This window comes from Rhinatrema bivittatum, chromosome 10 (genome assembly GCF_901001135.1).
Source record: "Rhinatrema bivittatum chromosome 10, aRhiBiv1.1, whole genome shotgun sequence".
NCBI lineage: Eukaryota > Metazoa > Chordata > Amphibia > Gymnophiona > Rhinatrematidae > Rhinatrema > Rhinatrema bivittatum.
In genome coordinates, this window is record NC_042624.1 from 42,725,288 (window position 1) to 42,751,544 (window position 26,257).

Genomic DNA, 26,257 nt, shown 5'->3' on the forward strand with positions numbered 1-26,257 from the left:
CTGCATGGTGTCTGGCATCTGCGGTTCCCAGTTCAGTTTTTGCCTGCATGTTTGTATTTCTACTTTATAGTTGCTCTATTCTGTAAGGGTCTATTTATATTCTGCATGTGTGACTGAGGTGAGTCATTTTCCTAATAGGAAGTGTATTAGTGTTTTAAGGCTTTCGGAGGGTCAAGCCCACACCCAACATCCATCACAATAGGCCTAATACCATAGGGGTTCCAAGTGTCTTTTTTGCAGGGATTTCTAGTTGGAATCACAGCAGTGCATGTAAATATAATGGAAGTGATATTTTTACCACAGAATACTATACTTTGATATTTTTTATGTAAAATATCAATGCATAACTCTTCTGTGTGTGTGTGGAATGGGGTGGGGAGGGCGTTGTGTGAGGCTATAAGGTTCGCCTGGGGCACCTAAAAACCTTGTACCAGGCATGGATTTGGGGGGGGGGGGGGGGGTGGTATGGAGTCAGGTTTTTAAAGTTTGTATCAGTGAAGGGAGCTAGCTGTTTTTTTTTTTTTTTTTGTGGTGCCGGGGCAGAGACTGAATGAACAGGGAGATGGGGGCAACATAGTAATTGTTCACACAGAGCAGCAAAAAAAGTTAGCACTGGCCCTGAGCTTTACTGCATTTGTTCACCCCACAGGTTAATTATTTAATAGTATAAGAACCAGGAGGCCAGCCCCCAGGAGTCACCAGAGACAAGGTACCCTCGCCCCCACTAGCCAGGAACCATGATTACAGGTCAGCAGGGAAGGGGAAGATTGCGAGTTCTCAGCCTCTGCTGCAATGGCTGTGGAAAAGTGGCACCAGCAGAACTGAACGTTCATGAACTCCCCCTCCCCTGGAGCGCACGGATCCTCATCCTCTCCAGCCCTAAACTGCCCTGGCTCTCACTGTTTCTGATGGGGGGGGGGGGGGGGGAGAACACAGATTTTTAAGTTGATGGGGCCTGAGCACCACCTTGCACTAATGACCCTACACAGAGAACGTCTACTGGTTCAGAGGAGGAAGGCGTAGAGGACAAATTAGAGCAAATTATTTCCATTGTTGCAAGCTGCAGGATATTGACAAATAAAGAAGTGATGCTAACAATGCTAAGAACCAAGTTACCTAAAAATCAACCAGAAAAGTCATGAGAGGTGCAGAATCTAGTATATCAAAGAGGGGATCTTGGGAACCAAAGGTTTTAGAAACTTGTCCACATAGATAGACACATATATTAAAAACCAAAAACCCTTATCCCACCCAGGAGAGAACTCCCTTGAGGGGAAAAGGACTATAGAGAGAGAGAGAAGTGGAAAACGAGACTGGGAGAGTGGAAGAGAAAACTTAGAAAATGATGAAGGGTCGACACAAAAGGGTGAGAGGATAGACCTGAACAGGTGATTGGAAGCGAGATGAGTTGGAAATCTGTGTGCAGTCTGACAGGGTAAAAGAGAGCTGGAGGGGGGAGAGTACAGTTTTTGTTACATTTCAAGCCCCTGCCTTAGAGTCCAGCCCAAGGACATGCTGGACAAATTGACACCAGTGCTTATCAGAAGGTGGCAAACAGCAGAGCTGCCTGGTATCTTTCTGAGATAAGGTATCTTTTTTCTAACTTAATTTTGAAAGAATGCTTATGACATACATCTACAGTGAAATAGCAGTGCTTTTGTCAGGGGTTTAAGTGTTCCTTTAGCAAAAGCAGTAGCTCCCAATCACTCATTACCAAATTCTAGACTAATATGTTTAATTCGATATTTATCCTGTCCTTCTAAGATCGTTCAGGGCGGGTCACAGCAAAGCATAAAGAAAACAGTCAGCACTTAGCTTTTCAACCTCCTGCTACAATAAATCCTGCTACTGTTTAACTCAAGAGGCTCCATGAAACATTCCAGCACATGCTAGAGAATCCTCTGGAACAATATCCCTTTGAGATAAGGTAAATGTCCTGTTAAAACAGGATGCTAGAGTTAAGTGCCCATCCCCAGACAACAAGAGGACTAGGTCATAGTATCAAGCAGGGACAGAGATAAGACAAAACCCTTTGAGAGACAAAGTACAGATACAAGACCTGAAAGGAATGAAGTATACAAAACAAATCTTAAATGTAAAAAAAAACAAAACACAACAAAGTGTGCAAGGGCAATGCTGTGAAGAGCAAGATCAGAAAATAAAATATAGAAAATGAACAAAATCCTGACAGGGTCATGCATCAAGGGAAAATGTACCAAACACCAAATATCTACCAAACTTCTTGTCATGTATGGATCACACACTTAAAGAAGCAAACCCAATCCTGAAGCCTTCGTCCACATTCAAACAGTAAACAGAGGGAAACTTTCAAATCTGTAAAAACTCCTAAGCAGGCAAAGGATATTTAGGAAGCCATCGTTTTGACTGTAGCTGGAGGCTCAAATACAGGTCTCTTGCTTGTGGATAATTAAAAAAAAACCAAAAACAAAACTATATGTATTGTATAATACAGTTAGCCCACTCGATGGTGTCTGTCTGTCAGTAGTTGGTGGGGTGCTCGTGCAGGCGGGCACGCTCTGTCATCTGCTGAGTAACCCACGCACGCAGCTGAGAACTCCACTCTGAGGCCAGCGGACATGAGGGCGGGTGGGCTACGCAGGTTCACCCTAGGATGCATGCGTGCATTCCCCTTCCACCACCGAGGAACCTAGGTACACAGCTGACGGGGGCAGTTAGCAGGGCCAAAGGAAACCAGAGAGAAACATAGTCATACTGGGTCAGGTCAGAGCTGGGGAAGGGGATGAAAGGACTGGATTCAGGCTGGTAAACATCCAGGGCGGAGGTGATAGGAAGGGGAGGGGGGGTAAAGAGAATCCTGTCAGGTTGGGGAGAGGGGTTCACAGTGTGCTCTGGTGGCAGTGGTGGGGAAGTTTCGACCTTGAGATGGAGAGGGGTTTGGCGTGTGCTGGGGGAGGGGAATCAGAGTTTGATTCGCTAGATTTGGGGGGGAGGAAGGGGGAAGAGTGCTGAGCTTGGAATCAGAGTGTGCTGGAGGGTCCTTAGGGTGGGGATGGGGAAGGGAGGGAAGGAGAGAAGCAGAGTGTGCTGGGAAGATGAAGACTGAATACTGGGGCCTGTAGGGAATTTCACTGGGTAACATCTATTACATACAGTAATTGATATACAGCATGCTTATCATGCCTACTTTTTATGTACAACTAATATTAATCACGTGCTAGTTTCTGTTGTGTCTGTTGGTCGCAGACGGCTACGACCTCTCTGCCTTACCTCTTTTTTCTCCCCTTTCTCTCTCTCTGGGCAAGATGGCTACCTCCGGTGCCGAGTGCCGCGGGCCTCAGCGTTTTCCAATGAGCATGGGCATCCTCAGCCGCCATGCTCGCTCCTGTGGTCTCCTAGGGCGCGAGCGCTCACAATTCAGATGCTCAAATACACGTCACGGCGGGAAGCTTGGGGGCGGCCCCACCGCATGACTTCAGTACCTCCGGGTATTTCAAGCCTCCGTTTCCGCTACACCAGCGAGTTAGCAAAGTTCGCTTCGCTACTCTGCCTGCTCTAAGCTGCGGCTTAGACGCACATTCCAGGGCCTCGATCCTCTGAAGCTCCAGACACCCGCCCCTCGGGGGTCCTTCTCTTCTGTTTCCCTTCGGGGGTCCTCGCTAACTAGATAACCGCTCCTCAGGGGTCTTTTCTCTTTCAGGATATCAGGATTCTGGGTACTCGCTCCTCAAGGGCCCTTCCACTATATCCTGCACCTCGGACCTCCGGTCCCAAATTCCATCTACAGGAAGACGCATCTACTCCATGAGCACCTCTACGAGCCGGTGCTCCACCACCACCCATCTACTCTGGCATCTCCCGCTCTGCGGGCTCCTGCCTATCATTACCATCTGGGTGAGAACTCTACTGAGCCTGTTGAGCGTATTGGCACCTCTGGAATCTGTGCCTTTTCTTCCAGCCTGCCATCATCTACCGCAGTACAATAAAAGACTGTTCTTTCTGTGTCTGCAATCTGTGTCAGCCAATCGCATTGGTTCCCCACAGGGCCCCTCCCCATGGGAGGAGTCATCTCCATTGCAACCAGGGGTCCGCAATGTCACAAACACAACAGTTTCAGTTCATTCTTTTCAGGGAAGAAGGATATAGCTTATTGCACTTTTTGCCCTTTCCCTAAAGCAAGTTAAAAACTTGCAATTTCTGATCTGGTGATCTAATTTGAAGTCAAAAACAATACTGCTAACTTACTCCAAGCTGAGGGGACGATGCAATAAATTTGCATAGAAAGCGGGCGCTGAACAGTCAGGGCCCGCTTTCTTAATGTACCCCAGGCGTACCCCAAATGAGGGGCGCCTTGCAATATTTAAATTAGGTCGCATTAGTAAGAAGGCACTAGGGTCGCGTGCGTGCCCCCTAGCGCCTCCTTGCTAACGAGAACCCGATTGGCATCAGCAGTCTGCCGGTTAGGAAAACCGAGGCCGAGTTTATCTGCGTCGGTTTACCTAAACGCTGCACAGCCAGGGGGTTCAGGAAACAGACGCTTGTCATTCCAGCGTCTGTTTCCTGCACCCGACTGCCAGTGTTTTGGGGGTTTTTTTTCTATTTTTTTAACTTTATTTAATTTTGTTTTTCCTCCTACTTAATATCACAACGATATTAAGTAGGAGGCAGTACAGAAAAGCAGTTTTTTCTGCTTTTCTGTACTGTACTGTACGGTTTAAGGAGCTTAGCAATTAACCCCTGCTCCAGGCAGGCGTTAATGATTAGCGCTATTAGACTCTCCACATAGGAAGCGCGTTGAATAGGCGCTAATCCCCTTGTTGCATTAGGGGATTCATTAGGGCCTATTCAACCCGTGTCTGACTACGGGTTATACAGTGCGCTCGGCTGAGCGCACTGTATTGCATCGGCCCCTAAGAGTGTCAGTTTCAGCAACGTGCCTCTTTGTTCATTCTGGGATCTGTAGTCCTGCTTCTTCCATGTACAAAAAAATAGTTGCAAGAATAACAGCATGTGACTACATATAACCAATCACAGTAGAGATGTGAAAGTAGTATTCTAGTCAATGAGAGGTGATCCAGAAAAAGTACTAACATTCTGAAGTCTCGTGACACAGGCCTGTGACTTAGCTACCCATAAATGCAGACCAGCAGGGGAGTGCCTGGACTTACTCTGACAACACTTCAGGTGGGGGTAAGGACTGCTCTGCAGAGCTGAAGGTAAGACTTTGATTGTATTTTACATGAACACATGGAGGATTGTTTTCTAATAAACTTCTTACAATTTCAACTTGAATATAATAGTATTTTCAAGAGTATTTTTGGCTATGAAAAGTAATTAAATCGTAAAATTGTAACAATTTAGTATAAACTAGATGATGTGTGTGGCTTTCTTGTATTCCATTTCAGGAATTTTGTTAGGAAGGAGCTTTTACTCTAGATTTTTTCACCTTTTAAGCTTTGTAACGTTATTTAGAAAAACATAGGAAAACCAGTTTTGTCTGTTAAAATGAATGCAAAATTAATTCTGATAAATCCAATGTTTGGAATGGAATTTGCATCTGTAAGGCTTTCTGTAAAGGTTTTGTATGCATGCAAATAAGCATAAAATAAACATTTTTAAGTGTAAGGGGAAAACTTAACTATTGCAGGCTCAACTCAAAAATATTTTATTTTAGCTTAATTCAGGTGGTCCTTTACTACTACAAAATGCTCTTCCCTTTGGTCTTTACTGAAAAATAATTACCTTGTGTTGCCAACACTGCATTAGTTCAGTACAGAATTTCACATCTGGACCGAGCTTGTGCTGCTTGAGTCTCTGCAGTGGACTCTTCCAAGATTGAATTACACTAGACCACAATTCTGCATAACCCTGGGAGCTATGTTAGCAGTGGAGGCATTGCTAGGTACTTAAATGACGTGGGGGCATGGGCTCATTATGATCTTCCTCCTGAGATTTTGATAATTAAATTCAACAATCACAATCAACCTCCTTCTCTGTCCTCCACCCCAAGAAGGATCCTGTAAAGATATATGGCACCAATGTTACCGAGATCCCGCTGGCCTTAGCGGAACAGTTTAAGACAGCATCAACCGCACTGAAAGAGCCAAGCGGAGACACTGGACTGGGCAGATTCTTATATGGTCCATGATGTGCTGCCAATTTTTTTTTTTTTTGTTAAATCCAGGGGCTTTCGCCTGTCCGGTTCCATTTGGTGAAGCACCCCTTGTTTTCACAAAAAAATTATTTAGCTCTCCATCACCTCTATCCATATAACAACAAAATACATTTTATATGGAACAGACAGGGGCCAATATTGAGCAAGCTGGAGCGGACAAGTTATCCGGATAACTTGTCCCAGGTATTTAGCTGGATAAAAGTCTCACTGAATAGCCACAATTAGTGTCCCGGCCAACCTTAGCCAGATAACTTTTAAACCTGACTGGTTAAATGTGAATACAGCCAGCTAGGTTTCAAAGTTTATCCAGCCTCGTGAGGTCGCTTGATTTTTCCTCTTAACTGGCTGCACTCAAAAGACTATAACTGGTTGAGAAGCGCTAGGCCTTTAAAAATTGTTGCGGGTGGGTCAGGCGGCTCGAACCTGATTTCCCATTCCTTGTAGGAAAAAAGTGGCCTACCAGGCCGAACTCACCCCACCCCCCAGACCCTTCCAAGTGTGATTAAAAAACATATAAGAAACAAGTGTGCTGCTGGCTTCCCTGCCCCCTCCCTGTTAGCAATGTTAAAAGGCGGTCCCTCTCCTCCCCCGCCCCTACCCTAATCCTCCCACCCATCTGATACCTTTACAACCCTTCCCCTCAGTCACAGCCCTTAGAACAAGGTTGGAAGCCACGGGATTCTGGCACAGGTGAGAGGAATTGTGGGAAAAGGGGAGGTGAGGCGAGAAGGGGTGAATGCTTGGGGCAGGGAACAGTACAAAAAGCAGTGAATGTTGGGGGGAGGTTAGGAGGGCGTAAATGCTTGGGATAGGAGGCACAGAATTAGGCCACGCTACACCTGCCAGCCAGGGGAGGGGCAGGGAAAGGATTGGAAGGACACGCTGGGCCATACCCGGGGAGGGAGGGAGAGAGAGATCAGGTATGGAGGAGAAGGGCGCAAAACCAGGAGGGGAGAGGAAGAAGGGAGAAAGGGCAGAGTGATGGAAAGGGGATCCAGGGTCCAGACAGAGAAGAGCAGGTACTGGGAAGACTGAGATGGAGAAATTACTCAGGAATCGGGGGAGAAAGGGGTCTCTGGTATACAGGGAGAGGGAGGGAGGGGGCAATCCAGGATGGAGGGAAGAGGACCAGATATTGGATGGGCAGAGGGGAGCAAGGACTTATTTGGGTACTTGCCAGGTTCTTATGGCCTGGATTGGCCACTGTTGGAAACAGGATGCTGGGCTTGATGGACCCTTGGTCTGACCCAGTATTCTTATGTTCTTATGACCTGTGATTGGGGTGGGACCCTGGATTTGAGAGTGGGAAATTTTGAGAGATAATGGAGAAAGGAAATGAGGAATGGAGGAGAGAGGACAGAGGGGAAGAGCTGAAAGACTGAAGATAGAGAAGGTATTACAATATCCACTCAAGAAAAGAGGACACCAGAGAGAGGGGGGAGGAGGGGAACAAAAAAGGAACCGAGAAGACCTGAGAATGAGAAAAAAGTAGAGATGTGAATCAGAACCGGAATGGTAGGAGCACTGGATGGCCTGTGCCATTTTTAAAGATGGCGCCAGCCATCCAGTGCTCCCTCCATGTGACAAGGGCCGACCAATGGCACGGATACCCTGTCACATGGTAAGGGCAAAGGGCCATCGGCGCCATTTTGATTAGTGGCAGCCGACGGCCTGGGAGATCGCTCCCAGGACCCCCACTGGACCACCAGGTACCTGTAAAAAGTTTCTGGAGGGGTGGGGAGGGTGGGGGATTAGTTTTAAAGGGTCGAGGTGGGTTTAGGGGTTATTTTTGTGTGCCATTTTTCCCGCCCTCCTCCAAAACGATAAGAGAACCCCCATGAACAATTTAGTGGGGTTTTCCTATCTGTTTTGGGGAGCCCCCAATTTCTGACGATTTTGAAAATATCATACAATATTTTCAATCGTCAGAAGCATGATTCACATCCCTAGAAAAAAGACACAATCAGCCAGAAAGGCAAGCCAGAGACGTCAAAGGTTGGAATCGGCTATTGCTTGGTAGAGAATATTAACTCATCAGTAGAAAATTTAGCAAAGCCTCTGATCTGGATGCCTCCCCCACATCCTGGGAAGAGGTGAATTTTGGTGGCTAATTTAGGCTTTCTGGTCTATAACTAATTCTCTTGTAGGCAGGACATACCTACACCAGCATGGAGGCTTTTGTTTTGGACCCCAAAATATTTAATAATAACAAAATGTAAAGAATGTGCTTTTAAGACTGGTTTGAGAGGAGATTACTACAGTTTTGCGGGGGTGGGGGGCAGTCCAGCAGACTTCCTCCCTCCCACGGAACTGAACTTCTTACTCACCACTCGCACTGCAGGGAGCAAGTGTCCCAGATTCACCCACCAGGACCCCGGTATCCTTGCCCTCTCTCCCTCCTTCCCACTGGCAGGAGAGCGGGATTGCTTACTTGTGTGCTCTGCCTCTGCCAGCTTCAATCAGATATGTCTCACAGGATGGGCTGGTCAGGTTGAAGCCTGCAGATTGAGGTTAAAAAAGTGCCCCTCTCCTCCTGAGAGAGCGAAAATGGTGCAAAATGTAGTTTGTAGCTCAAGGATTGCACAACCTTGAGAGTGTGCCAGGAAATAAAAAGGGTTGAGAAGCTTGGCTCTAAGATGCCTCCTTCCTCTTACCGGACTCTGCCCTCAGCTGAACCCCCGTGCCCTGCTGTGGCTGCAGCTCTGATGCAGCCCCTCCTCTCCACTGAAACAAAAGCCATAGGGTGAGAGGGAATGAGACTGGAGCACAAGACTTACAGGAGAAAACAATTTGCTCTGCTCCCTCCTTCAGCCCCTCTGCTCCTCTTTCTCCCCACATGCTGTCTGCAGCAGTGTCTCCTCAGTTTGACCTTCGACCTCTCTAGTGGGGATGAATTTGGAGCAGACACTACAGAGAGGAAAACAATTGCTCTGCTCCCTTATTCAGCCCCTCTCTTCCTGTTCCCTGCAGAGAAGTAAACAGAGCTGCTGTTTGAGATTTGGGACATTGGTCAATAAATTTGGGACATCAGGCCTGTGCCTATGGCTAGCAATGCCCTTGTTTGGCAGGTAACTGGTTGCCTAGGTGGTCTCTAGATTGTTTAAATAAATAATGCATCCTTGTTGGACCAGTGTTTAAACGTTTGTCACCAGATAACTAATCCTTTGCAAAAGGTTCTTTCTCAGATGTGGAAGTCATTCACAAGCACAAAACCTTAGAGTGAACTGTTCTCTCTCTTGTGAAATATATCCCATACATTTTCTGCAAGCATTCGCCTGATGTATGACTTCTGCTGTAACATAACATATCCAAAAGTGAGCTTTGCAACTTCCTTCAGCCTGTGCTACTCGTCTGCCCCCTTCTCCCAGAAAAGCAGCAGCTGCTCTCCAGGAAGCCGGCAGAGATGCCCAGAGCTCCAAATTAGTAGAAAGAGCTGAGGCAGGCGTGAGTTTTCTAACCATTCTGAGGTGGTTATTATTTTGGTAAGCTGAAAATATAGAACTACGAATCTAATGCAAGTTGAAAAATGAAGGCCTGGATTTAGGCAGAGGTAACACAGGCCCCTGCCTCGATTGCCAAATTTGGAAGGCTTTAAATATCTGGGCCAGGAGGATCTTGCTTTAGGGTCATGACACTTTGTCCCCTCTCCCCCTTACTTTTCTCCAGTTCTGCCTATGGGCTCCAAAATCTGAAATCCTGCACTGGCTAACCCATAGAGTCTCCAAAAGCCTGGAGCCTGCTGGCTGATACAAAATAATAGGCAGAAAGCCCAGGAAGCAAAAGAAAATATATAAAGGAGATGTGGTACATGCAAGTGCTTTATTTTTTTCATGCCAGTCCTCTCCCTTATCTCCATACCTGGGAACTCTCCGGATTTGGCCCGGAGACTCCGGAATTCTAAAAGAATTACCGGGTCTCCGGGCAAATACCAGAAAATCTCCGGGTGCTGCAGCAAAACCAATCTGCTTGGACCCGGAAAGAAGAAAGGATCGTCATTGGTCTTGCGCGGCTGAAAAAGGAGGAACTCGACTGATTTCTACCATCTCCGGACCTTTTTAACTCTTAACTCCACTTCTTCATAACACCACCTGCTCCTGCACAGCCTGTTTCCTGTATCCAGCCACTTACCCGCCCCATCCGGTTTGCCTTGGCCAATCGACACTGCGATTTCCTGCCCGTGCATCAAACAAGGAGTAAGAAACAGGCAGCATCCACTTCCGCAGCACAGGAGGAGGCTGCTGCTGCTCCAGGAGCCCAAGTTAGAGTCTGCTGTTGCTAGTGTGTTTTGAAAGGGGGGGTGAGAGAATGAATGAGCATGTCTGTGAGAGTGACTGTGTATTTGTGTAGGAAGAAGAGATCTGAGAGTGTATGTAAGTGAGTAGGAGAGCGCTGAGTGCAAGTGAGCATGGGTGTGAAAGTGAGTGGGCATGTGTGTATGGAAGAGGGAGAGACGTGTGTGTGTGTTGGTGGAAGAATGGCAGAAGTAAAGGTGTAAATGGACATGTGAGAGAATGAGCAGTGAAAGTAAGTGTGAACATGTAAGAGTGTTTATGAGAGAGAATTTGTGAGCATCCAGTTCCACTGGGCAGTTGCCCTCCCCCCTGCTAATCTATGGCAATCTCAGGGTGACGAAGTCAAAAGTTCCCAGGTATGTTTGTCTCGGACATCTTTAAATTAGCATGTCCTCAGAAACAGAAACGTGACAGCAGCAATACCATTACAGCTGATCTGGTCTGCCCATTCACACCAACTGCTCAGCTTTATAATCCCTACCATGCCCTCATAGATACTCTGGGGCCAATGCAATAAAGCACGCCCAGCCTAGCGCAAAGGTTGACTTGTGGTTGGACACGCGTTTTGGAAGTGCTAGACTAGCACCCAATGCAATAAGGAGATTAGCACATCCAAAATGTGCACCCAAGTGAAGGCATAGCTGATAGCGCCATCACATGTAAAATTCCATGTAGATAAGACTATTAACTACAATCCCCCGATACAGAAAGTCGCTGGGTGCCCAATGCACACTTTTTAATGTGGCAAATTTAACTCCAGTCCCAGAGGTGTGGTAAAGTCAATTCATGAGAAATAAAAAAATAATAAATACAGTCCTCTGTGCGTTTTCCTGCTTAGTATCGGTGTGACTACATTAGTGCTCGTGGTGGAGAAAAAAAATAAATGTGCATTGGCTTCATTTAAAAAAATTAAATTCTTATGGCTACACGATTTTAGATGCCCAGAGCAAGGGGCGCTTAATATCAGACACTTCAGCAACCTCAGCAAAGAAAAAGAAAAATCGGCCTGAAGAAGCGGGAGACAAGACGCTCGTATTGAGCGCCCATTGCAATTGAGGGCAACCAATGCAATTGACTGCTACAGATGCATAATTCTCCCCTAGCGTGCACTTATTTTACGCAGCCCCTCATTTAAATACTGCATCGGGCGCCCAGGGGATATGGCTGCACGTGTGTTAGGGAAAACAGGTGCTCGGTAGGAGCATCTTATTGCATCGGCCCCTCTGTGCTTATCCCATGCTCTCTTGCATTCAGCTACTTTCCTTCTGTGGGAAAAGGAGCCGGTTATGCAAAGGGCTTTAGCTAATGGCAGCCACGCACCCTGCGGTAGGATTGTTGCTGTAGCTCCTGGGTGTCAGCGGTATAAAGGCTCTGAGTGTGTTTTTGGCAGGCTTTTCTAATGCATGCAGTGTGCCTTCCAATTTATTTGTCCCATCAAAAGGTCGCTCTTTATAAACTTAAATTTCCCCCAGGTCTGAATCAGGAAGTATTTCATACAGAATTGGTCTCAGCTTTTACAGAAATGGGATGTGGTGGAGATTTTGCTTACCATTCTTCATAAGTTATTAACACACAAATGGATTGTACTTTATTATTAAATGAGAACAGGATTTCCAATTGTCATTGACGACTCAACAATTTTCTCAGTACTTTGCATCAATAATTTTCTATTTCCAGTAATGTAATAGTAAGGAAATTCAGCAGAAATTTCCAGTCTGGGTTTACATGGCCCAACAGAGCTTTCCTGGTTAAAGTAACACAATCTGACACTTGGGTAAAATGTTAAACTGTAGTGGGGACTTTAGGTCATGCATTTCGGTCCTGTCTGTTAGGTCAACAGTTTTGGCATAAACTACTCTCTTACATGTCTCGAATTGTGGGTTCTGAAATACCTCATAATGCTGAGAGAGTTGTGTTTAATGATCCATTTGTCTGACGTGATCTCGACTCATATTTGGTAGAAGAGGACAAGTCGACCCCCTATTTCCTCTTCCTGTGGATGGGTCGGCCCATTCTCATTGGGAAGCACAGCTGGAGCCTGTTCCTCTCTTGGTCTGTCGGTTCCAAAAGGGATGGGACCTTCCGGAGACGAGGTGCCTGGAACTGTGAGTTCCTATAGGGTCTAAAGCGTTGCGAGCCTGTGTCCTTGGTTCTTCTGGGGGAAGGGGGCTGGGATCTTTTACCCCTGTCTTCCGGTAGCTGAGGCACTGGGGATTCACCCCATTTGTTGGCTAATTTCTCCAATTCGCTTCTGAACAAGAGAGATCCTTTAAAAGGCATTCTTGTAAGATTCGCTTTAGAGGTTGCGTCAGCAGACCAATTCCGCAGCCATAGTTGTCTTCTGGCTGCCACTACCGAGGCTACTCCTCTGGCTGAGGTATGCACCAGATCTGAGCTTGCATCCGTCAGGAAGGCTGCTGCAGGTTCCATCGTCCCACCGGTATACGTTCCGGAGTTATTTGCCTCTCTCGAGAGCAGCAAGCAGGAACGTGCCACCAGTGCGCAGCAGGAAGCAATCTGCATTGTCATTGCTGTTGCGTCAAAGGCCTGCTTAAGGATGGATTACAATCATCTATCCTGGGTATCCTTCAATGCAACCCTCTCCCTCAACGGTAATAGTTATTCGCTTTGAGACGGCACAGACCATGGCGTCCACTTTCAGGAAACGCAGGTGTTCCTTGGTCGCTGGTTACAGAGTATATAAAGCTTCCAAGGCCCGACCTCCTTTAAAGTTGGCCTCCGGGGCATCCCACTCCAGGTCAATCAGTTCCTGGATGGCTTCCATCATTGGGAAGTAGCATGAGGCTTTACGGAGCGATACCAGGATGGGGTTCTTCTTTGGTTCCGCCATAGGATCTGTGCCTGGAATACCCAGAGTCTGGGAAACAAGGGCTGGTAATTCATCCTTGAGGAAAAAGCGAAGCATGGTTCAGTATGGTTCCAGGCCTGGAGGGATTTCTCCTTCTTCCAAGGAGCCACCACCATCATCTGAGGTGTCTGGGTCCCTGATAGGGAAATTCTTGGTTAGGCGAGGCATGTCTCAAGGCATCCGAACAGGGACCAGAGGATCTTGTGCTCCCGGCAGGGGTTGAGCCCAAGACGCAGCCGGGGCTGATTGCTCCTGAACGAAGGCTTGCAGCCCTTGGAAAAATTCTAACCAGGGTCCATGTTAATCCCAGGGGGAGTCAAGAGTAGGGGCCCTGGAGGTGCCCTCTTCTGAAGAAGCCTTCTCAGAGATGCATAGGTCCGGGGAGCTATCATCTGTAGCAGTTCCGGATCCATCCCCAGACAGTGAGGGACCAAGCTTTGGTTCCTCCTGGGCTTCTTTGCAATACCGACATAGGTAGGACTCCAGTTCAGGCTGCGTGGCTCTTATGTGGCAGGCTGTGCAAAGAGTGCCTTCTGGCCTTCTTGGACGCCGGTGCCATAGCCTCTATGTCTAGGCGCACAGGTTATGTGCTTCAATGCGCGCGTGTAGTTGTAAACGCAGCTGTGCGTGCCACGATATGAGCTCGGTTGCGCGCGGTGTCTGTACTGGACGTGCACAAGTTAGGCGCATCGGCCACCCGGCCTGCCCCGTGCGTACCACTGACGAGAAGTGAAGACGCCCCCCGCGCATAAAATGGTACTCTCCCCCCCCCCAGGGTCTCCACGTGGACCCCTGCACCCAAACGGGGCCTAGCCCCAACTAGGGCTTCTCAACTCAATCGGTGCTCCCTTTTAATCTTGCTGGAAGAGAAACAGAATCGGTATGGCAATCCGAGCCTCGGAGACCTGAATTTAAAGTTTTCTGCTTACCAATCGAGTGCCGGGATGATCTCCAACTGCGGGGCAGAGGGCTTTTACCTTCACTGCCGCACTTGATTGTGCACCTGCTGCCTTTCAGCCCCTCTGGGAGCTAAGCCCACACCGGGAACCGGCTACCGGACCAAGGCATACCTCTGAGGGATATCGGAGATCACCTCAGGAATTCTCAACTGGGGGAAGGACCCTTAGGTTTCACTGCAGGAGAGCGGGGCTCGATCTTCTTTAAGGTAAAATTTTCTTTTTCTTCTTTGCTGTAATTCTTAACACTATTCTAGTGTGTGCGATAGCGCCCGCATCTGCTAGGAGACGGAGAGATACTGAAGAGCTGAGGTTACTGCAGGGGTATATCTAGAGTGACGTCAGCTTTGAAATCTGACTCCGTCTCCCATCTGCTAACAGAAGAGCATATAACCCACTGGTCCTGAGTCCATCTGGCTACACGCTAGGAAATCTTGCCAGAATGCTCACTCTCTTGTACTTTCCTGCTGCCAGACATGCTGCATAAGTACGGAATACACAGTGAAAGGGGCCTCACTGCCAAAGCCAGCTCATATGCAGGGCCCCTCACAGCAGGCAGGCAGAGCAATACAATCAGACTCTCTCCCCTACCAACTCCTATCTTGTTTTCTGGAACAGGCAAAGAGGAGAGGAAAGCCTGCTGAACTCTTATCCCACCTTCTGCAGTTGCTTGGTTATTTCTGTTCATAAGAACCAATCACTTCCAGGAGGTGGGAAAAAGAAAGCCTTCTGGGCAGTGCTTCTTCCCATTATCATAGGAGGTAAGAGCAAGGGGAAAGCCATCATTGGCAGCACTTTTGGAGAGAGGTATACCTAAGAGGTGAGAACACAGAGAAGGGGAATGCACTGGGAAGGAAAAAAGCAAGGGAGGCCTGAGCAGGGGGGGGGGGGGGGAGTGCAAGGTAAGAGCAATGGTGGGAGTAGTGTGGGGGTGGGAGGAGACCCCTGAGCTGGAGGTGAGAGCACTGGGTGGAGAGGATTGTGATGAGAGCACTATGCAGGTGGAGAGAAAGGGTTTGGAATAAGTGCACTGGGTAGAGGGAGGAGTATGAATTGCAAGAACTGGGAAGGGGGGCGTGTGGGATGTGAGCACTGGGCAGGGTGGGTGGTGAGAACCTTCGGGTGGGCAAGGGAGAGGATTATGGTATGAGCAGTGGATAGGGAGAAGAACATTGGGCAGAGGGAGAATGGATAGAGAACTAGGTGAGGGTTTGTGGGGTGAGATCCTTGAGCAGGGGCTACAATGTGGGATGAGAGTATTGGGTGAGTGGGAGGGGAAGGGAATGACAGTTCTGTGTTGGTAAGGGGCGGACCTACTGCTCATTGAGCCCCTTATTCCCTATGTACTGTCTTCAAATGCTGGATATGGTATTACCTTTAAGCATGGCTGCTCTATTTGAGCTAGTAGGGGGCAGGGTTACCACCGGCAGCCCCACCCCTTGTGATGGCCAGATACAGAAAAAGTATCTACAATTTGAGATACTGAAAATGCCTACAATACTAGAAGAAAGCTAGGCCTCTGGCGGAGCCACACATACCAGCTGAACTGAGGTCAGGCACCTAGTGAGTTTATTGTAAGACATTCTCATGCCATGGTTATTGTTGTAATGTAAACCGACTTGATTGGTAACTCTGTTACCGGAATATCGGTATATAAAAGTGCTAAATAAATAAATAGTGAGAAACTTGCTGTGAAAGTACTTTACATCACCCCAAGCAAGGAAGGAGCGTTCAAAGACTTGAGGGAGACTACTCAGCGTGGGAAGGGCAGGCATCCAGCAGTTCCCTCCCCTCTCCTCCACTAAGTATTTGTTAGACTTATATCTCGCCCTTCCATCTGCATTGCTCCAGGTGAGTTACAACAGTAAGTTGTTACATTGCCAAAGGCATTTTTTATAAAATTGAAGTAATTAAAATACATCTTATATTATACAATACCAAACACTTACTATAAACATTATTTGGATTTATTCTAAAAGCAATATTACACTTTTGGGTCTCTTCTCCCTTTCCTGGCCCTGAAGCCATGGGTTTGAGGGCAGGATATAACTAACAAAGGAGGGTTCACACAGGAAAGGTCCAACATGCTTTATTTTGTATACACAGCAGGGCAGCAGGCAGTCTGTTTATTCATGGTTTGTGGTTCCCTAGACAAGAGATGCTTTACTTCTGTGTGCTGCAGCCCTGAGGATGCTTGCTTAGCCTAGACAACAGTAGCTGCTCCACAGCACAAAGGCTGACTTCTGGCAGTGCTCAGGCACAGAAACGAGAGAGGCCGGTACTGCTGCCTCCCAGCTTCTTTACCAGGGGGGTGTGTGGGATGTGTGTTTGTCCTCCCCCACCCCCCTTAGCTGCAGGGACCTCTCCTCTAAGGAAAGGCAGCGCGAGCTTGTCTGGTGCTGCCGATGATAACACGTGGGCAAGCGCAGGGAGCTGGCAAGGCGATGTGGGCGGGGGGGAGGTAACCAACGGCGATGGCAACAATTGAATTGGTGCCTCGCCACTGATTACCTCAGGAGCAACAGTTTTGGCAAGGCTCCTTTTTTTCCAGTCAGCAGCCAGCAGCGAGGCAAAGAGTAGGCCTTGCTTTTTGCTTTGCAGCAATTGATTATTTTGGCGGTTTTGGGGCAACTTTTTGCCTGCTTCCGCTGATTCATCGGTTTGTTGCGGTTTTGATAAGTGGTCTCAGGGTGGGCGGTTTTTAGCGCACAGTGACGGTGCAACCCCCATCCCCCCTGCTGCGGCAGCTGGCCTACATTGAGGGTGAGTGCTTAGGTTCCTTTCGGGGGGGGCGGGCCCTTCTTTTCCTGTAGGCCTTCGCCGGTAGCACATTTAGCGCAGCAGTCCCCCCGTCGTTGCCACCCCTCATCCAGCATCATACCCCCCTCCCCGTGTCGTAGGCCCCCTGCTTTTCTCATGTTGGGGCATCCGAATTTGGGGAGAGAGGCTTGGAGTCCGGCATGTCCGGTTTCGGCTCCTCCTACCCCTCTCACATCCTCCTGCACAGTGCGGCTCCCCCCCCCCCCAAAATAAAAAAAACATAAAAAAAATAATCTTTGAATGGCACTGGTGTAGAAGCGGTTCTCTGGCTCCTGCAATCCCCCCCCCAGACACCCCCCCCCCCAATTTTCTTTTAGCTTTAATCCAGGGCACAGTTGTGCATGGCCTACCCTGTCAGGGCGCTGGGAGGATGCAACGGGGGGTGGAGAAGTGATGCTCTGCGGAGAAGCGGGCAAAAGAAATGCCCTTGTGCGCAGGTGCAGCCTGGGATGCAGTATGTTGTGGCTGTACGGGCACAGGTGAGTGGGCAGCCACCCCACCCCTCTTTCTTCAGGTTTTTGCGGACATGAGAAGCCTGGCAGTGCGGGAGGGAGGGGAAAGTATCAGCCAGGTGGAAGGCAACATAGGTGCCTTGGCGAGGGTATAGTGAGCGGCTAGCGGCGGCATGACAGGGTATATACGGGCATTCCAGCCTTAGAGCACCAGAGGCGAGGGGACTTTCTCTGGCGGGGAGGCTAGATGATATCCTAGGGCATCAGGTCGGTCCCCAGTTCGGGATGACAACTACAAGTCTGGAAGGAGATGGCCGTTGGGGCAGGGGGGAGTGGGGGGGTGGGCCCTGGATGCGGAAGGGGCCAGAATTATTTACGCCCGGCGTCTAGTAGTTCGGGGGGGGGGGGGGGGAGGAAGTAGGGAGAGTGCACAGACTGATACAATTCAGCGCCCGGAGGTTGGGGCACTGAAAGAAAAAGAAAAGGCCGAGCTTGGGGGAGGAGGGGAATATGGGTATCTTCCAGATGTGTTTCTGGGAACTTCGCAACAGGACGCAGGGAGAGGCAAAGTGTCTCACATCGATAGGAGGTGCATTTCCCAGAGGGGCATCGGCGGCTGTGCATCCCAAGGAGGTTCCAGGCAGATGTGTAGCGGAGGGGGTCAGGTAAGAAAGGGAGTGCATTAGAACACGGATCATGAGCACTGGCGCGGCAGTAGAAGAGGGTTAGACCTAGTAGGGAGCCAAGGACAGTTCAGCATGCGGTATTAGAGGAGGGTCTTAAACAGGATAGGGGATGTCCTGATGTGGCGTTAACTGAGTTGTGGGAGGAGGTGCACACGGCGTATTCGTCAAAGGAAATATGTGGATATTTTCACATGATTAGAAGGGAGATGCAGGGATAGGAAGGATAAGAAGACAGCAACAAAGAATGCAAGGGGGGGAGGGCAGGACCAACGGTCTATACACTTATTGTTAATTGGGTGCGCGGCTTTATGGGATTAGCAAGCGTAGTAGAGCATTTTGACCTGACCCAATACGGTTCGTGCGGTTTTATGCTGACTGCATCCTGGGAGCTTGCACGGATTATGAAGGTTGGGCTTGGGTCAACTATGGTGAGAAATTCCGTGACAAGATGGTGGGAAACTAATTTTGTCTAGGGGAACTCAGGACATCCACCTTTGGTTAACTCAGGGGATCAGTAAAGGTGTTCACACAGCCAGAGCTTAGAGGCAAGTGGAGGGAGTATGGGTAACTCAGTGGAGTTCGGGGCGGGTGGTGGTAAAAGATGTTCATTTCGAAGACAAGGGAGCGTAATGAAGTTCGTTGGGGGGGAGCAAGGTATCATTCGGGGGGGTCAGATGTCTGCTGGCGATTCACTAAGCTTACCTGTCTTTTTCAGAGTGTAAATGCACGACATACGTGCGTGACATACGGAGGAGTCCATCCCGCTACAAAGTGCACACCAGGGCAGTGTACCGACACTCATGGGGTGGGGAAGTCAGGAGGTTTACAGCGAATGGCGGATTCCCCAGTTGTGGTATCAGTGTCAAAGATTTGTTGCGGTGTTGTTAGACGTGGAGATGGCTCGTTTTTGAGTGTAGATTAGTTGGGGTTTTCGTATCCAGTACGAAGGTCCTGGTAGTGGGGATTGTGCGCGCAATGTCGGGTGGGCATCGCAACTTGTGGACAGTGCAAGAGAAAAATGCTGATCAGAGATCCAGTTAGCCTATTTGGTATGGAGAGGTCGTCGGTAAATTTTTTATTCTGTGGTGAGAGGGTACGGTACGGTATGCGTCCTTCTATGCAGTGGTTGCTTTAGTGTGAGGTGCGGGAAAAGGGGTTTTACTAGGGAAGGTGGATATTGTATCAGTTTTCCAGGTGTTTCCATTCACCCAGAGAGATTTCCTTATAGGCCGATACAGTACAGTGCGCTCCAGCAGAGCACACTGTTAACCCGCGACTGGACGTGCGTTTGACGCGCTAGCGTTAACCCTTATTCAGTAAGGGGTTGAAAACGCGTGTCCAACCCCCCTAAACCTAATAGCGCCCGCAACATGCAAATGCATGTTAATGGCCCTATTAGGTATTCCCACGCGATTCAGAAAGGAAAATGTGCAGCCAAGCTGCACATTTTACTTTCAGAAATTAGCGCCTACCCAAAGGTAGGCGCTAATTTCTCCGGGCTTAATATCATGGCGATATTAAGGCGGAGGTCTCGAAAGTTACAAAAAGTTTAAAAAAAAAAAAAAAAAGTTAAGTCTGCCCGCGGCTTGAAAACCGGACGCTCAATTTTGCCGGCGTCCGGTTTCCGAACCCGTGGCGGGTTTGAGAACCGACACCGGCAAAATTGAGCGTCGGCTGTCAAACTCGCAAACAGCTGCCACTCCTGTCAAAAAAGAGGCGCTAGGGACGTGCTAGTGTCCCTAGCGCCTCTTTTTACCGCCGGCCCTAATTTGAATACTGAATCACGCACACAGGAGAGCGGGCGTTCACCTGCTCTCCCGCGGACTTTACTGTATCAGCCCGTTAGTTAGGTTTTGTGTTTGAACGAGGTTCCCATGTCGATCGTTGTTTGCCCATAGGTTGTGTGATTTCATGCACATGCGTTGAGGCTTTTAGTACCTTCTTATACTGGGCCATCAGGTGGTGTACGGAGACGGGTTGCGTTACTTAGATGATTTCTTGTGGGACCTAGTCAGTCCAGCGTTGTCAGGATCAGTTGGAGGGTTTCTGGAGGGAACTAGTTCATCCAAAAAAAAAAAAGGAGGAGCCGACTACAAAGCGTAATTTCCTAGGTATGGAATTGGATTCGGTAAGGCGGGGTCGCGTTTGCATGTAGACAAACTTGTAAAGCTGAAGGAATTGGTGAGGTTGGTGCGATGTTCATCCAAGGAGACGTTACAGCAGATGCAGTCTGTGTGTGGTTTGCTTACTTTTGCATGCCGTGGGAGTCCGATGGGTAGGGTTTCATTCACAGCCTTTCTGCGACAACATAGGTGGGAGGGCAGGACATCATTTTATTAGGGTGCCGTGTAAAGTGAAGGATGAATTGGGGGGGGGGGGGGGGATATGGGACGGCTTCTTACACTCATTTAAAGGAGTTTGCATTATGCATGAAGGGGAGGTATCTAACCGGGAGCTGGAATTGTCTCTGGATGCAGCTGCGGGCTTTCGGCTTTGGAGTATACTTTCAAGAGGATGGGGCGAGGAGTAATGGCAGGTGGTCTGGGAGGGGGAAGAGTATTACTAAGAATATCACTTCTTGGCGTTGTTTCACATAGAAGTAGTGGTAGTTATCCGGGGTAATAAAGAGTACAGAATAACAGAGCGGTTTTTGGTGTGACAAAGTAGGGGTGGTGCAGGTGATTAATTGGCAGTTAGCCAGATGTTTAGAAGTCTCTAGGTTTTGGGAGTTGGTACTTTTGTATTGTAATGGATGTGATTATCATGGGTAGGCCCATGCCAGGCAGCCGGAATTATGGTTCGTGACTACGATATCATCCAGTTCGTATTGCGGGCAAGGTGGAAGGGATATGCACTAGCAACTGCATTCTCATTTAGAAGAATTGCAGGTGAGCGAACTAGTTACACGCTCCAAGGCGAATGCTCGTGACGGTCTTTTGGCCCAGCAGGTATGGTTTTGTGAGAGGGCGGTCCCGGGGGTATCCACAAATCAAAGCGGTAGAGGTCAGTGGATTTTGTTATTTCCGACACGCCATGAGTAGGTATGCCCAGTGCGGACACCTCAAGCATGTTCGGGTGCGGCCGGCAGTTCAGGGTTTGTATCTGTTACACGTCAATGGTATGCCCATGACCATATTTCAGCTCCAAGGCTTTGTTATGGGTGGTCAAGGGTTTGGGTTGGGAATGAGAATACTTTGCATACGTTCCTTCCATATAGCAGTCGCCACTACCGCGGCGGAATTAGGGCTGCCAGTAAAGACTATTCAGGCCATGGGGCAAGGGCGATCTAATGCTTCCAAGGCGCATATACGGAGAGGCAGGCCAAGGGGAGTTGGAAGGGGAGGCGAAGTGTGGAGGCTAATGTCCAAATTCTCTTTTTGCAGACTCAAAAAGGGGTGTCTTGCGATTCCTGCATGCACTGGGGCTCAGCGTTGGGCGGAGAAGTGTCCATATGAAGAAAAGCTGACCTTGGATAGCCGGAAGCGGACAATTCAATGGTGCTGCAGGAGGGGCATGAAAAGGGGGGAGTTGGTAGCATTCTTGCAAGGGTTTGTTAAAGAGTTGGGGTGTCCCACCGCTGCTTATTATACATTTGGGTGGAAACGATATAGGGAATTTTTTCCTGGTTGGGAGCTGGGGTGCAAATGATGAAAAACTTTGCTTTTCTCATGGGATGCCTGGTGCTAAGATGGGTTGGTCGGACATAATCATGCGAATCCAACATCATATCGACCCACTGAGGCGATGGGGCGTAACAAATTTGAACCGATAGCTGGGTGCATGGGTACAAAGGCAAGGTGGTTTTGGGTGCGGCACGACTGGTCGGGGAGGTGTTAGGAGGTTTATTCCGTCCTGCTGGTGTGCACCTTTCGGATGTGAATCGGAACTGAAATCCGAACCGATTCTGGTTCCGATTCACATCTCTAGTGTGCACCTTTCGGATGTAGGCATCGACTTCTTTAACAAAGCTTTGCAGGAAGGTTTGGAGCAACAACTTAAAGGGGTTTAGGGGCCGCAGTGGGGGAACAAAGATAACCAAAGTTGTCTTTGTTTGTGGTGGAAACCCAAGCCACAAGCGGATTGTAAAGGGCATTGGAGGGGGGGGGGCCAATCTTGTGTAGTCTGGGGGCTGCTACACGGGATGGCCTATGAGCAAGGGGGGGCGATGCTCAGGCCGTGAACTTACCCTCGCTTGGGGCTGCGGTGGGGTAAGAGAGGGGGAATGTCAGCTTTGTCTTACCATTGGGACGCGGTGGTAAGTGAAGTGGAACAAGGGGGAGTGGGCAGTGATTTGGCATTGTTTGTATAATAAGTTAGAGGGCTCGGGTTATGTTATGAAATAAACTGTGGCTTTGTGTTTTAAAGCCATACAGGTGTACTGTAATTATTGTACAGGGGGGGTGGAGAGGTGACAGGGAGCTGCATGTCTTGCTTCCCTATGTTAAGAGTCCCAACCACCTCCTTATTAGTTTCATGCTCTCCTGACTCTTGACAAACTAACAGTACACCAATTTTAATGATAACTTTCACAGTTTATGACTTTCTCTCTGGACTTATTGTGTCCCCACCATCCTCTCCTCCCATTGCCTATCTACCCTGTCTTGTACCTGCATACACCCAAAGGCAAGAGCCCTAAAGGGCAGATTATCGGAGGGGGTCTTGCAACAGGAAAGGAGGGAGGAGGTGAACCAACACAGCAGCAGCAGTAGCTACCCAGGTGACAATATTAGTCAAAAAGAAAACAAAAATTAAGCAAGTATCCCATCTCATTTCCCTTCCTAGTTTCCTCCCCTGCCAGCATTACCCATTTCCCCCCCCCCCCTCCAATTTCCCCTCGGTCCTGTCCTCTATAATTTCTCTCCCACCAGGCACTTTGCCCCCCACCCCGGTCTCTTACGGCTCTTCTCATTCTCTCCCCAGTTTATTGCTGCTGTTTTTCTTACCCCCTCCTATCCGGTCATTGTCCATGATTCTTCCCTTCTATTTTCAAAAATGTTGGCTATTAAAATAAGAGCCAGAACGTGTGAAGCATCCTAGAGAGAGGCAGCCAATCGGGAGCCTGTTTGCATGTATTTCTCCACCCCAGCCCTATAGGAAAGCAGCTTACATGCTGACACTCGCCCGAGCCCTATAGGAAGGCAGCTTACATGGTGACACCGTCTTCCTCTGAGTGACAGCTGTGCCGAGAACTGCGTGGCCTGGTGCTTTCCTTTTGTTGGCCTGTGGCAGGGGGAGGGGACACGTCTTGCCACCCAACTACCCAAGTCTCTTGCATTGCGCGGGAGACGACTTCCTACTAAACAGGAGATTTGGCAGGTGTGGATAGGAAAAGCTTATCTACCAATCAGTAAGGCAGGGCATAAAACTTACGGCCTTCAAGAAATATTCTCAGCACCTAAATTCTTTCCGGGCATCCTAAGGAAAAAAACAATACATATACTTTTTATGTTCAACCACCAAGAATAAAACAGTCACCGCGACCTCCCCAGTTCAAGGTGGTGGTTTCAGCCACGGCTTCACCTTAAAGCAGGGTGGGAGTCGTAGTCCTGGGAATGGCTACAGTCTTTGTTCATTTTTGCTTTGAGGGGAGAAGCTATGCTTACTAATGGAGGCCCGGTGTCCGGTTCTGAAGCCGGGGTACACTAGGCCGCTGGCAGTGTTGGTGCCATCCTTCGCGTCACGGAAACAATGTGCCCCAGTGTTCGGAGCAGGCAAGGGAGGGGCCGCGGGCACTCCGTACCTAACAGTCTGAACTGCCGTCCGGGACAGCGCTGGCAATACGTGTCACCAGGGTTGCCAGGTTTTCATGAAAAACCAAGCACATTTTTCCAAAAAAAACAGGCCCAAAAAAAGTGAAATTAAAACACCAATGTCTGTGAGTCGCATAGATGACAAAGGAGCTTAAATTTTGCATGTTGCAGAAGGTCTGCATGATGTGCATGAATGTTACACTTACAAAATTTGCACATAGCCTTACTCTCATTGCTGACAACAGACTGAATCCATGCTTTTAGTTCACATTCCTCTTCCACGCTTAGCAGTATCTTTTTGTTCCTTACTTTAGCTATAGTAGATCAAATCCATTTAGTAGCGTAGCAGCCAATGACGGAAACAGTAGGTATGGACAGGCTTTCTTATGGGCCGATAAGGTAAAAGTCGCGCACAGGCCACTCTCCTGTGCGCGCGATTCTGTATTCAAATGAGAGCCCGCGGCAAAAAGAGGCGCTAGGGACACTAGCGCGTCCCTAGCGCCTCCTTTTTGACAGGAGCGACGGCTGTCAGCGAGTTTGACAGCCGACGCTCAATTTTGCCGGTGTCGATTCTCAAACCCGCTGACAGCCACAGGTTCGGAAACCGGACGCCGGCAAAATTGAGCGTCCGGTTTTCAACCCGCGAGCCGATTTCACTTTTTTTTTTTTTTACTTTAACTTTCGGGACCTCCGACTTAATATCACCATGATATTAAGTTGGAGGGTGCACAGAAAAGCAGAAAGTAAAATGTGCGACTTGGCTGCACATTTTGCTTTCTGAATCACGCGGGAATACCTAATAGGGCCATCAACATGCATTTGCATGTTGTGGGCACTATTAGGTTCGAGGGGTTGCACGTGCGTTTTCGATGAGCTATTACTCCTTACTGAATAAGGGGTAAAGCTAGTGCATCAAAACAGGCATCCAATCACGGGTTAATAGTGTGCTGCACCGGAGTGCACTGTACTGTATTGGCCTGTTACAAAGGTGATCTGCTGCAGGGAGAAGAAATGAGAAAAAAATTAGATGAAATTAAAAGTGGTGAACAAATTGAAAATACAGCAGCCCCAGACACACACACAGATTCCCCCCATCCCACCCCCTCTGAGCACATCCCTTGACCCCCACACACTGATTCACCCCTCCGAGCATATCCCTGGCCCCCACAAACTGATTCCCCCCTCCCCACCCGCTCCGAGCACATCTCTGGCCCCCCACACACTGATTTCCCCCCTCCGAGCACATCTCTGGCCCCCCACACTCTCATTCCCCCCTGTCAACATCCTCATTCCTCCCCTCCTGATACCTGGCTGTAGCCAACAGAGTGCTACAATCCCTTCAGCATTCAGGTCTACAGCTACACAGAAGATTTCTTCACTGCTTGCTGCAACGCCGTGCCGGTCTTCAAGGTCTGCCCACCTGCCACGATGCTGATGCTGAAATGCCAGTGCTGGGTCTAACTGACTGCCCAGTGCCCACGTGCGACGCTGTTGATGCTGCAATGCCGTGCTTGTGCTGGGTCTGCCCACACACGTGCTCCTGTGGTTTGCCGCTCTGATTGGTTTACTGCCGCAACAATTTAGGGTGTGCCTGCTATGGACAGGCCTCATCGCAGCAGCAGCCAATCACTGCACCATCAGAGCAGAAGTCCCGCCCAACAAGCCCAAAAAAACGCGATTGGCAGGAAAAATAGCCCAATTAAAAGCAACCCGCGAATCGGAAAAAAAAACCGCGATTGACTAGGAAAAGAACCCTAATCTCGCGGGAAACAAACGAGGTTGATAACAGTGCTTCTCGCCGCCGTCCGGAGACGGCGCTCCAGAATAAGGTGAGGAGCGTGCCGAGGTGGTGGCCAGGTAATCCAAAAATGTAGAAAAAGCGGGGGAGGAATCTGTGCTGGGCCCGGAAACTGCATGTGAAGCGCTTTCTGAGCAGCTTCGCTTTAATCACCCCCCCCCTTAGCCCTTTTTTTCTCTCCCTGACCCTGTAGATCCTCTTCCTCACCTCCCCCCGCCCCCCTCACATGATTCTCCATTCCCCCCCCCCCCCCCCCCCGGCTTTGGCTCCCACTGCTGCTCTCCCCCATCGTTAATTGCTGCCCCTCCCGCCTTTGAATGTTTTGCCCAGAGAGCCCCAATCCAGCATATGATTGAGAAGCAATGAAAGCAGGAAGTGAGGGTACAGCTGAGTGTGGAGACTCTCCCTCTTCTTGTATTTTGTAAGGATTCGGATACAGCTATATCCTGAGCAGGATATGAAGGGTATTATTTTATAATG

The 26,257-nt window shown here is 48.9% G+C and overlaps 1 protein-coding gene across 3 annotated transcripts in view; it reads left to right on the forward strand.

The window, feature by feature from the left end:
• Positions 1-5,110: 5,110 nt before the first annotated feature.
• The window catches only part of SLC35A3 (solute carrier family 35 member A3), a 153,644-nt gene continuing 132,497 nt past the window's right edge, over positions 5,111-26,257 (forward strand). Inside the window, exon 1 of one of the 3 annotated variants that reach the window (XM_029617949.1) lies at positions 5,111-5,195. The gene's annotated coding sequence lies outside the window, so the exon portion shown is untranslated. Of the gene's footprint in view, positions 5,196-25,688; positions 25,837-26,257 lie in introns of those variants that run through there. The other 2 variants (XM_029617947.1, XM_029617950.1) reach the window with 2 other exon arrangements.